This window comes from Thalassophryne amazonica, chromosome 17 (assembly GCF_902500255.1).
Source record: "Thalassophryne amazonica chromosome 17, fThaAma1.1, whole genome shotgun sequence".
Lineage (NCBI taxonomy): Eukaryota > Metazoa > Chordata > Actinopteri > Batrachoidiformes > Batrachoididae > Thalassophryne > Thalassophryne amazonica.
This window is the reverse complement of record NC_047119.1, coordinates 49592825-49605195: the sequence shown is the minus strand read 5'-3', so window position 1 is coordinate 49605195 and position 12371 is coordinate 49592825. Positions and strand designations below refer to the sequence as shown.

Sequence of the window (12371 nt, the reverse complement as noted above, 5' to 3'; positions counted from 1 at the left end):
CTTGGTAAAGGGTCTTATTACCCTAATCAAGTACCTTATGACCTTTACTTAAGGTAATCAGTCCCTTCCAGTGATGGAATTTAAAGGAAAAGAGCATCCAGTTCCCAGACTTTCCTGGGTACCACACCTCGATGGCCTTTTCAAAGTGGCCTCAGTGGGAGCTGCTTTTAAAGGAGATGAATCTCTCGCATTGCATCATTTGCTATTGTGCACTTTCTGCCCGCAGCTCTGAGAACAAAGAGAGCCTTTTGGGGAAAATGATCCTCTATGGACCAAGGATACCTTTGTGCAGCTCCTGTTATCCTTTAAAGTCACAAACAATGGCACTAATGTGAACAAAAGAAGGGTCTGGGTGGCTCACATCTTCCTTTTGTCTGAGCAGTTTTCTGTTTGCACAGAACCGTCCTGCACCAAGAGAAATTCAACCTATCTTATCACCTGCCTACATCGTCCTGGAAAAGCATTTTTGAATTTCTGCAGGAGATCAGAGCAGAGCAGAGCTGTCCTGCGTGAAGAGAAATTTAACCTCGCTTATCCCCTGACAAAATCAGCCTTTAAAAGCCTTTTTGAATTTCAGGTAGAGAGCAGGGCAGACGTTTAACAAAACAAAAAACTGACATGATGCGTCACCAAAGAGTGAAATACATTCTCATTTTAATTTCTTATGTGTTGTAACTAGTGTTTAAATAATTTTGCCAGCAATTCCAAAATTCCAATACACTGGGGCCCACTTTTAACATGGGAAGAACATCTGAGGCCCACCCAAACCTTTAATCACAATTTTGATTGACACGTGAGATGATATAAAACTAGTTGAGATAAATGAAGAACAGCACTTAATTGAAATCCAGAGGCTTTGTTTTATTACTTCTGATTGCACTTGAAAAATAATCATAATTATTTTTCAAAATAACTATTTTCAAAAATAACTATTTGTAAATAGTTTTTTAGGTCATTTTAAACTTTATTACAAAATTTTAAAATCACACACATTATTTATTCATTTGTAATTATTTTTTAAATTAATTATTTAAAAATAATTAGTTATATTCTAATTATCTTTTAATGTTTGACTCTCATAGCCCACCTGCCATGCCTGCTCTGCCTCGCAGAGAGCTGCGGCTTGCCAGGGGGCTCAGGGCCCACATTTTGGGAATCACTAATTTAGGAACTCGCCAGCAGATGTATGTGAAACTATTTGACCTCTTTCTTTGTAACATGTTTAACATCTTTGAAGTCGGAAGAGAATCACTTACCCAAAATGGACAAAAAAAAATTTACTGAGTCTGTTTGATAATAGTTTTTTTCTTCTGGGTTCAGCATTTAAAGGTGATTATGATGAAGCTGTGAAACTCTTGTGCTACATGCAGTGTTGATCAGTTGACACTTTCCACTGTAAATAATGGTGAAAATAAATGTATTTTTTGTGTGGTGGTGGTGGTGATGTGTGCTCAGGGTCAACGATTCATCAGATAGGGAGAACTGTTTTTAAGTATTAATTTTAATAGTACTAATAAACTGCATTTTATATTAATTTTAGCTATATGTGTGAAAAGTAAAGCCTCAGTGGACTGCAGGTCTGTTGAGGTTGGTTGCTCCTGACCACTTGGGGTCACCGGTGTTTGGCCCTGACCTAACCCACCATCATAGGCATCAAGATTGACTTCAGATACACTCGTGACCTTTCTCATGGCCCAAATCATGCGTGTGACAGCCACTTTCCATGCATGAGTGGCTGTTATTGGAGAGACGATGAATCCAACCTTTGTCTGTTGCTTCACCAGTCACAGCTTCATGACAGAGAGGGGACACAGGGCGACTATTAAAAAGGCACTCTAGAGACATTCCCCGAGCTTTGTGACAGATTTGCACAAAAGTTAAGCGTGATTTGCAGAATTTGGACAAAACACAGTTGCAAAATGGCAATATTTCTGTTAATGTTGGAATGTGACTGCAGGGTTTGGACGTGTCATTCCAGTGACGCTCTTGCGAGAACTATAATTCCATTAGTCATGACTGATTCCATAAATCCTGCTAAATATTGCCATTTTTTAATCAGTATTTATGTAACATCATCTCCTATAAGCTCTCTCTTATTCCTTCCACACATACTACAATGTGTATTTTTCGAATGTCATGTGACTGTTTCTGCACATCATGTGACCTATAATGGCAAGAAAAAGTGTATCTGTTGCTGTTTTTGCAAAATGTGGCTTTTTCAAGTCACCTGAAAAAATGCCTCATTAAGCGTATTTTCAATTTGCTACTTCAAACGCTGCAATTTAATGGGTAATAGGAACCTGCCTACTAGGTGCAGCTCGGTAATAAAAGTTCCATCATGTCACTCTATTTGTACAGTCTGGGAAAATGTTTGACATCAGAGCTGCAGTGGCAGTAATCAGTGAATTGCGGTCAGTGTTTGTTAAAGGATCAGGCTCAGCTAACGCCTTCCTCATTGAAGTTTGTGCCCCCCCAGCCCAAAAAAACCCTGACGAGGAAATATGATATAGACATTTACATAGCAATAAAGTCAGGGCGAACTCTACATGATGAATTATCATAAGTGGGAGCGGGGCAGACTTTAATTTCAGTCCGGGCTCATAAAATACTCAAGCCTTTTGTCACGGACTCTGAAGATGATCCTTCAGTGTATGCTGATGTCACACTTCATTACACCGGAGGTTCCTTTCAGAACACGACTGCCAATACAGCAGCTATAAAAACCCCAAAAAGCCAAACTACCCTTTGCCCCGTGAAATACATTTGAGAGGTTTTGAACGCTTCAGTCGACTGTAAAGCATCCTGTCATACAGCTGAAAAGCACCAGAGACAGGTATGTTAATCACATGTCTCTCCAGTGACAAGCAGAAAGCTGCTGTTCTTTGAGGATACAAAAGATTAGAAAAAAGAAAAGAAAAGATGATTTCATTCACTCCCTTGCTAATCTCAGACTTTCTCACAGGTACTGGCTAACGTTGGAGTAACAGGTGTAGCATGGAAAACTAATGCCTCAGAAATGGAGGCACTGGTGTGGATTTCACCTGCTCAGGCCCTGACTGATCTCAGGTGGCTTAACTGTTGAGCCTCAGAAGCTGGTGTCCGTGTGTTGGATGCTGTAACTGGTCTCATTCTGATGGAGGTGGTGGCTCACTTTGCCACGGCTCCATTTTCTGCCGTGTGCAGCTTCATAAAAAAGAAAAAGCCCAACTCATTTGATTGCATCACACCTGCTCCATCAGTAATCATGGTATTTGACCTCGTATGCAGAGAAAATGCAAGATGCATGAGATTTTTATTCAATGGGTCCCCAGAGAGTGTTACAGGCTAAAAGGGGGATTTGTTGTAATAGAGTTGTAAGGATCAAAGAATTAACATGGGCTTTGTGAAGAGACCAGAATGTCAGTACCCTTACAGCTGCTGACTGTAAAATGTACACACAGCTGTATAAATGCTGTGTTAGCAAAGCTTATAGCACGCAAATCCCACCACAATCGGCAGGAGCAGGTTGTATGTGGCCATAGCACGGCTGACACGCCTAATATGCTTTCTTTCCTCAATGGGCAAACATGAGAGTTTGCACTGACTCTCACAGGGATTTCTCCTTAACGTTACAGCAGCGAGTATCCCAGTGGTCGCCACTTTCAAATTTCAAATGAACACACAATGCAGCTTAAGAGCGTGATGAGCTCTGAGGAGCGAAACCTTATCTACCTCAGACTCCAACCGAAACCTGAATGGCTCAATAGAGGGGGAAGGTGTGCCAAAGGCTGATGACGTGCAGCTTTGCATTCCCGCATCGGCTTTCACACTCACTGTAGGGCCCAGTTGAAGTGAAATATTTCTTTATATGGAGAGCAGGTAGCTCTGTGGGATAAAAAGTTGGGCTACCTGTAGTTCTGGGTTTGATTTCTGGTCACACTACGTGACCGGACAAGACACTTCACCCAGCTGTGAATGGGTATTAAGCCTCGGTCCCACCGAATAATAAACCATGAATAATGAGGTATGCATGGGTGTGTCAGTGATTATTTGAAAAATGACCCATGTTTTAAGCCGTCACATATCCGCTATTAAGGTGCCCCAATGTGCCTCTCTGTACCTCGCAGGTGCCTCTAGTGAGCCACGACTAACCTGTTATTTGAGGCCTATCCAGCCTCGTATGGTTCGTGTCACCACATATGATCCATGTCAAGCCACATATGATCCATGTAGCGCCATGATAATGTGACGTTGGTGCACGTTTAGGCATGGGTTTGGTCCAACCCTCCAGCCCTCCCACACCTGGTCCCTTTAAAGTGTAGGTTTTCAGTTCACAGCATCCATTCAAGATGTCACATTTTTTAAACGCAGTCTGTAAAAAGATGCTGCCCTGAGTGAGTGCACACTCCCGGATACAAATTCAGCCTGGCGCATGACACTGGCTGGTATGCGCCAGGCTGCTACCTGTGTTTCAGAGTCAAATGCAGCCATTCTGTGCATTCACCCAGCTCTCTGTGACCACAACAACAACAAAAAAAAATCCTTATTTCTTCCACGGCTTACAGTCACTGTAATCCAACTTTTAACTTTGTGTTCGTCAGTTATTCACTGCAAAATCACTCTTTTGCGAGCTCGGGTTTTGTGTAAATACTCGTCTTGGGTGCCAGTCATTCCATCAGTGCACACACACAGCGGAGCTCATGTGATCCTCTAAACAAGATATTAAATCTGTCATAGACATACTTTTACAGCTAGGAATGAACATGCAACTGTTTTACCAAGCTATAAAAACATTAAAAATAGTTACCTTTAAGCTGTTCCAGAATACGTTCCTTGTGGAGCAGGAGAAAAAGGGTCCAGATGAAACAGTCTTCTGTGATTTCAGAAGCGATTAGAGGTGTTTTCAACATCCAAGGTTTGCCAGAAAACGATTAATCTGCTACAAAATAATTATTTTACATACAGCGTCTGGTGCACAAAGCAGGTGGAATTGTGTCCGCAAGAGGGCAGCCGCTCCAAAAATAGCCTCTCAGGTCCTGTGTACGAGGTCTATTAGAAAAGTATACGACCTTATTATTTTTTTCAAAAACCATATGGATTTGAATCACGTGTGATTACATCAGACATGCTTGAACCCTCGTGGGCATGCGAGAGTTTTTTCACGCCTGTCGGTTACGTCATTCGCCTGTGGGCAGTCTTTGAGTGAGGAGTTGCCCACCCTCTCGTCGATTTTTTCATTGTTTAGGAATGGCTCAGAGACTGCTGCTTTATTTGATCAAACTTTTTTCAAAACTGTAAGGCACAACTGAGTGGACACCATTCGATAAATTCAGCTGGTTTTCGGTAAAACATTTAACGACTGATGAGAGATTTTGTTCTGGTAGTGTCGCCGTAAGGACGGCCCACGGCGCCTGATGGTGATCTGCGCTTCGAGGCGGCAGCGTCTCGCCGTTTCAAGTTGAAAACTTCCACATTTCAGGCTCTGTTGACCCAGTAAGTCGTCAGAGAACAGCGAACTTTCAGAAGAAGTCGGCATGAGTTTATTCGGACATTCCATTGTTAACTGACATTTTGTAATGAAAGAACGTGCGGGCAGAGTCGCATGTCGGGCCAGACCCGACCGCGGGGGGTCGCGACATGAAAAACACCTCCGTTGGGAACCTTAACGGGCAAGTTGGAACATGCCCAAGCTGTTAAACAATTTCTCAGTTACTCACTTGTTGAAAGCCATCAAAAGCCGCCTGAATTTTACAAATGGTTTTCAACACAGAGGTGTTTTCCTGTCGCGGCGCACGCAGATTTGCTGAGTCGTCACGGAAATGGCTCGGCGAATTTGCGCGCACGTCTTTCATTACAAAATGTCCTTAAACAGTGGAATGTCTGCATAAACTCCTCATGCCGGCCTCTTCTGAATCTTCTCTGTTCTCTCACGACGTCCTGGGTCAACAGAGCCTTAAATTAAGATGATTTCAGCTTGAAACAGGCCGACGACGGCGCCTGGAAGCGCTGCAGGACGTCCCGTTCTGTGGGAAGTCCTTACAGCGACAGAAACACCCCATAATCTCTCATCAGCCGTTAAACATTTCACCGAAAACCAGCTTAATTTCTCGAATAGTGTCCACTCGGATATTCCTCACAGGTCCAGAAAAAAGTTTGATAAAGCAACACGCGCCGTCTCGAGCAGCGTGTGAAACAAAGGAATTCAGCCGAGAGAGCGGGACCACATCTCACTCAAGGCCTGCCCACAGGGAAATGACGTCGCCAACACGCGTGAAAAAACTCATGGATGCGCACGAGGGTTCAAGCATGATTGGTGTAATCGCATGTCAATCAAATCCATATAGTTTTTTTTTTTTTATAAAGCTGCCGGTTAGTTTTATAAGATACCTCGTAGGTGCCAGGCACTTGGATAATGGGCTTTTAGCAGCCTCCTAAGCACCACAAACATGCCTCTATAATCCTTCTAAGTCCTTGTAGTAACTCGTACACAAACTGCCCCATGCTGTTGTTGCTAAATTTTGAACCACTTGCTCATAGATGAGCCTTGTTAACCAAAGATACTGCCTCTAGAGCCACTCAGAGCCAACATTCTCACACAACAGTTGAATAAGTACTCTCGTAGCAAAAAAAAAAAAAAAAAAACATGCTGCGTGGCTCAGTGTTCATCCTTCATTATTTGGTGGGACCAGGGCTTTAGCTTTGTTTGGGAAATAACCTGCATTGGATCAGTGTCCTGTCCGGTGAGGGTAGATTCATAGACTCTCATCCTCTGCACTCTGGAGATGACCACCAGCTACAGCGGCCCTCGGGCCCTATATAGGACTTACTACCTCTACTTTATATAAAGACCTGTCAGACCTTCCCTGTAATTCCCCAAAGAGTTTTTGTAATAATTTAAAAACTTAATTTGCTGAAGTTAAGCATTTATTTTTTGGATGAAAGAAAAAAGTTAAGCAATTATTTTTTGGATGAAAGAAAATCAATACCTTGTGTGTGTATGTGTGTGTGTGTGTGTGTGTGTATGTGTGTGTCCCACTCAGGCCAAAGAAAAGCGTTTTGTGGCTTTCAGAGTAGATTGTGTTTGTGAAGAAGCAGTGTAAAGCATCTCATATTTGTAACAATGTCTTTAGAACATTATATTTTGTTTGAAGCAAAACGTTGTGGTTAAAAGGATATGATTTGTTAGGTGTTGGACACGAGAGGATGTGACAACAAACCAGTCCACTGGGACAGTTTCCAAAAGCCTTTCCTTTAATATATAGAAGTCCAATCGTCCATCTAGCCATCCATCAGTTATCCGGAGCTGGATCGCTCTGGCATCAGGTTAAGTACTGTATGTTAGGTCAGACTTCCCAAGCAATATCATTGAGTTCCTCAATGGGCATCACAATGGGTTCCCAGAGGAGAGGCGATCCACAATGCACCAGAGTCACCACCATAAGGTTCTCAGCAGGTTGTTTTTTTTTTTTACAGTGTAAAAGTGAGGCTACCATAAGCCAGGTTGGGGTGCAGCACCCCTTTAGTGGGGGAAGGGGGCTCTGAGGTTTTAGACTGTTTGAATGGCTAGTTTTTAACCTGGAGTGGTATAATTAATGGCAGATTTTTTTTTTCCTTTGGAGTTTAACTCCTTGTGTGGACATTAACTCCTGTTATGGCCACACAAAAGGAGGCCGGGCCAAATGCGGCCCATAGGGCTCAAGTTAGCAATTCTTTTTCAGGTGCAACACAGTGACTGACTTAACAAGCTTCTACTCTACACTGTAAAAAAAATAACTTAAAAATATAATGCAACCAGCTGCAAAAGGTTTTTTGTTGTCTCGACTTCAGGCTTGAGTGTTGTGCTTCTCCTCAGTAAGTCTTTGAATTCACACAGAAGAGGAGGTTAAGTTGACTCAACTTTGTATTACAGCAAGCAACTCAGATTTGGTTCAGATGAAAATGATCTTTTGAATAAACATAATGTAACTCAAAAAAGTAAGATGGCTTAACTGCATGGTTCATGTAGTTGAAAAAAAAAAACTAAATCTTTTGCAGATGTGCATGTTGATGTTGATGTTTTACATTAGATGCTCTTCCTGATGCAATGCCATCTTATATGGACAATGGACAGGGATTGAACTGGGAACCTTCCGCACTGGAAATAAGTGCACTTAACCACTTGGCCACCACCCCCAAACTACATTGTTTTACAACCTATTTTTAGGTATTTCAGAATGACAGACACAAATAGCTTTACTCAGTCCAAGTGTTTATTTGACTCTAAAGCCCCTTTCACACCGGGGCTGCTTCCAGTTGCGTCTTGTGTCGTCATGACGCCGCCGCATGGAAGCAACCTAGTGCTGAGATGATGCAGCTCGGCGCCAAAACAGCATGAGGGGCGCAAAGGACGAAGCAAATCGGACGCCAAAAATTAAACATGTTTAATTTTTGTTTGAGTCCTCTGCTCGACGCAGAATTAAGTGGTTTCAGCGCAAGTCAGAGCAACAGGACGGTGCTCAGCGTGACTGGAAGCCACACACTCACAAGACAATGTTACCCGACGCCAATTTATGATTCCTGCTGTGTTCCATTGTTCCCGAAGTATAAATCACGCAGGATTGTTTTTATACCGTGTACACAATGCAGTAAAAACTACACGCTCAAAAAAGAGCACAGAAAAAAAATGCTGATTGCAGCTCCTCTCTCTTCTCTCACAAAACTGTTTAAATAAAATCCATATGTCCTGCTCACAGACTGATTGCCAGAGACAGGACATGTCCACATCCAGTAAAAAGCCTGGACATCCCCAGTCCACTCACGGACGATTCGTTCACACACACATGTAAGGAAGAAAAATGAGGCTGGCTGCGCTCCTCGCTCTCCCCTCAAACTCTCTCATCAGTGTGTTAAATAAAGGACTTAAGTCCTGCTCACAGACTGATTGCCAGAGACAGGACATGTCCACATCCAGTAAAAAGTCCAGACATCTCCAGTTCACTCACGGACAGTTCGTTCACACGCACACATGTGAACAATTAAAAGAAAGAAAAAAACTGTCTGGCTACAGGCAGGTTCTCACTCTTCCCTCAAACTCTCTCATCACTGTGTTTAAAAAAAAAAGGACAAAAAGGACATAGGTCCTGCTCACAGACTGATTGCCAGAGCCAGGACATGTCCACATCAAGTATAACTCCAGACATTTCCACATTTACTCACGGATGGTTCGTTCATGTGCGTGCGCATCTCGCGGTCACAGGAGGAAAGATAAACTATAACAGAACTCAGACCTGCAGCCCTGCACAAGAACAAATATAAACTAGAAGGGGAGTGTCAGTTCGCTGGTGTTTCCATAGAGGGCGATGTCCTCTGTGCAGAGAACCTGCAGGCTGCGTTCTCACCTCCTCTCTGCCCCCTGACGTCATGACGCCACAGGAAGCAACTCGAAGCAGGTCCGATGTGAAAGGGGCTTAAGGAGTCACAACAGTGAAGAAATGTTGAACCATTCTAGAACAGTTATCCTCTGGCATATAGCCTAGTTTAACTATAGTTAAATGTCGAGGAGCTGTCGTGTCGAGTCGAGGAGCTCAGCTGCGTGTCAGGAGCTGCATGTCAGAGAGCGAGCTGCAAAAAGTGTGTACCTGAGTTTTTGTGCCTCAGAGGTGGTGTTTGTAGTTGCCATCTGCCACGCCGGTGTTTGCCAACCCGGACAGTGGGAATACCACCTCAACCGGCAACTTAGCCCCGCGACTGGACAGCAACGACGTCCGAGGCCCACCCAATGTGGTGAATTCACCTAGGCCTCGCGCTGCTTCATTGAAGCCGCGCATCATGAGTGCCGCTTCCCCGAGGCCTCGTGCAGCCACCGCGGATCCATCGGCGCGGAAACACTGAGGCTGCGCGGCACCAGCGCAGTGCAGATCCATCCCGGTGACCAACAACGCAGGCTGTTAACATCGGCAATCGCCAAGCAGCCCACAAGCCAACCATGAGGCCTAAGAAGGTTCCTACGACGGAGGAAGGTGACGATATTAAAAAGTCTCTGGACTTTCTGTCAGAGGAGATTTCTGTTGTGAAGCAGCAACAGAAATCAATCATGGATCTGGTGGAGGTGGTGAAGGCATTCAGGCTCCAGAATGCCGAGTTGCTGAATTGGAGCAGTACACCAGAATTAACGACGTCATCATCACCGGTCTTCAGATCAAAACAAGGTCCTACGCACGGGCGGTAACAGATGAGAGCGGAGGGGAGCCCAGTGAACAGGAGGTCAGCTCTGTGGAATAACAGATTGCTGATTTCCTTCTATCTGAAGGTATAGAAATGGATTTAAATAACATTGAAGCGTGCCACCCTCTGCCCCGGAGAAATGACGGTGATAAATGAACCGTCATCATGAGATTCATCAACAGAAAACACAAAACAGCACTGTTAAAACAAGGAAGAAAACTGAAAGGGACAAACGTATTCATCAATGAACATCTCACCAAACGGACATCGCCAGGAAAGCACGCTTCTTAAAGAAACAGGGAAAAATCCAGCACACATGGACTTCAAACTGTAAAATATTAATTAAACTGAACGGATCACCAGAACAAGCAAAAGTTATGGCAATAAGGAACATCGAGGAGTTGGACAAATATGAACAATAGGTATGAGGACTCAAACACAACACAGCATCATGAAGCAGACTGGAGCAACCCACTCATCCACATCATCTACACCCGGAGACAAGAGAGACATAATGACTAAGGATAATGATCTGTTTATTTAGGTCTGGGAGGTGATGGTCTAGTGGTTAAGGTGTTGGGCTTGAGTCCAGAAGATCATGGGTTCAAATCCCCGCCTGACTGGAAAATCACTAAGGGCCCTTGGACAAGGCCTTTAATCCCCTATTGCTCCCGGTGTGTAGTGAGCGTCTTGTATGGCAGCACCCTGACATCGGGGTGAATGTGAGGCATAATTGTAAAGCGCTTTGAGCATCTTATGCAGATGGAAAAGCGCTATATAAATGCAGTCCATTTACCATTTACCATTTATTTCTGCCCAGGAGCTCTGTCTAGATACATTTAATTATAATAATGCTGCTAACCGCCCCTTCGAATCTGAAAATGATCCTGATACCTTTTTCAGTGAGAATATTGTGAGACAGTGCAAATATTTTACAGAAGAACAATTCAAAAATGATAAAATCAGTGATGAAGATTTTTCAATTATACATTTCAACAATTTTCCAAAATTTTGGAAAAAATATTTGCTAAAAGATTAAATGATTATTTACTGAAGCATAACATCATTTGTGAAGAACAGTATGGATTCAGGATGTCTCGAACTACATCACAGGCTTTGATGGACTTTGTGGAAAGTATAGCAACTGAAATTGACAATAAACAATACACAGTAGGTGTTTTTTTTTTATTTACAGAAAGCGTTTGACACAGTTAACCATGGAATACTATTAACTAAACTGCAGAAATACGGAATCAGAGGTCTGGCATATGTATGGATAACTAGTTATTTACAAGGCAGATTTCAGTATGTTCAATTCAATAATACAAATTCTGAACTCAGGGAAGTCACATGTGGGGTGCCGCAGGGCTCAGTGCTGGGTCCTTTGTTGTTTATACTCTATATAAATAATATAAGTTGGATGTTGAGTTCACTGAGATGTGTCCTTTTTGCGGATGATACAACTGTGTTTTGTAGTGGTGAAAATCTTGAACAGCTTCTGTACATAGTGGAGAAAGAACTGGAAAAATTTAAGGTTTGGTTTGATGCTAATAAGTTGTCACTCAACCTTGGGAAAACCAAATGTATTATATTTGGAAACAAACAGGCACCCAAATGTAAAAATCTAACTATAAACAATAAGGAAATTGAGTTAGTAACAGAGAATAAATTTTTAGGTGTTATCATTGATAATAAACTTAGCTGGAAACCACATATAAATTCTTTCAAATCAAAATTGTCAAAAACTATAGCCATTTTGTATAAAGCCAAAGACGTACTGCCACAAGAAGGGTTACTTACTTTATATCATTCTCTGATGGTACCATATATGACATATTGTGTTGAGTCGTGGGGAAACACTTACAAATCAAACACCGATCCAATATTCCTTTTGCAAAAACGAGCCATACGAATCATCTGCAATAAACATTATTGTGAACCAACTCATTCTCTGTTTGTGTCTTTAAATTTATTAAAATTCATAGATTTGGTCGGTTACAATTCAAACTTTGTTTCGAGCGAAAAACCAAGCCTTACCGAGACATATCCAGAGTCTGTTCAGATTGAGGGAATCCAGTTATAGTTTAAGAGGTTATGCAATTTTTATGAAACCACTAGTAAGAACAAATGTAAAGGGTTTTTGTGTGTCTGTGGTTGGGGTGAAGAAATGGAACGAATGTTCAACAGAG

The 12371-nt window shown here is 42.6% G+C and overlaps 1 protein-coding gene across 1 annotated transcript in view; it reads left to right on the top strand.

Annotated features, from left to right (window-relative positions):
• The window catches only part of igsf9a (immunoglobulin superfamily, member 9a), a 221456-nt gene that overhangs the window by 29083 nt on the left and 180002 nt on the right, over positions 1–12371 (top strand). The gene's annotated exons all lie outside the window — the stretch shown is intronic.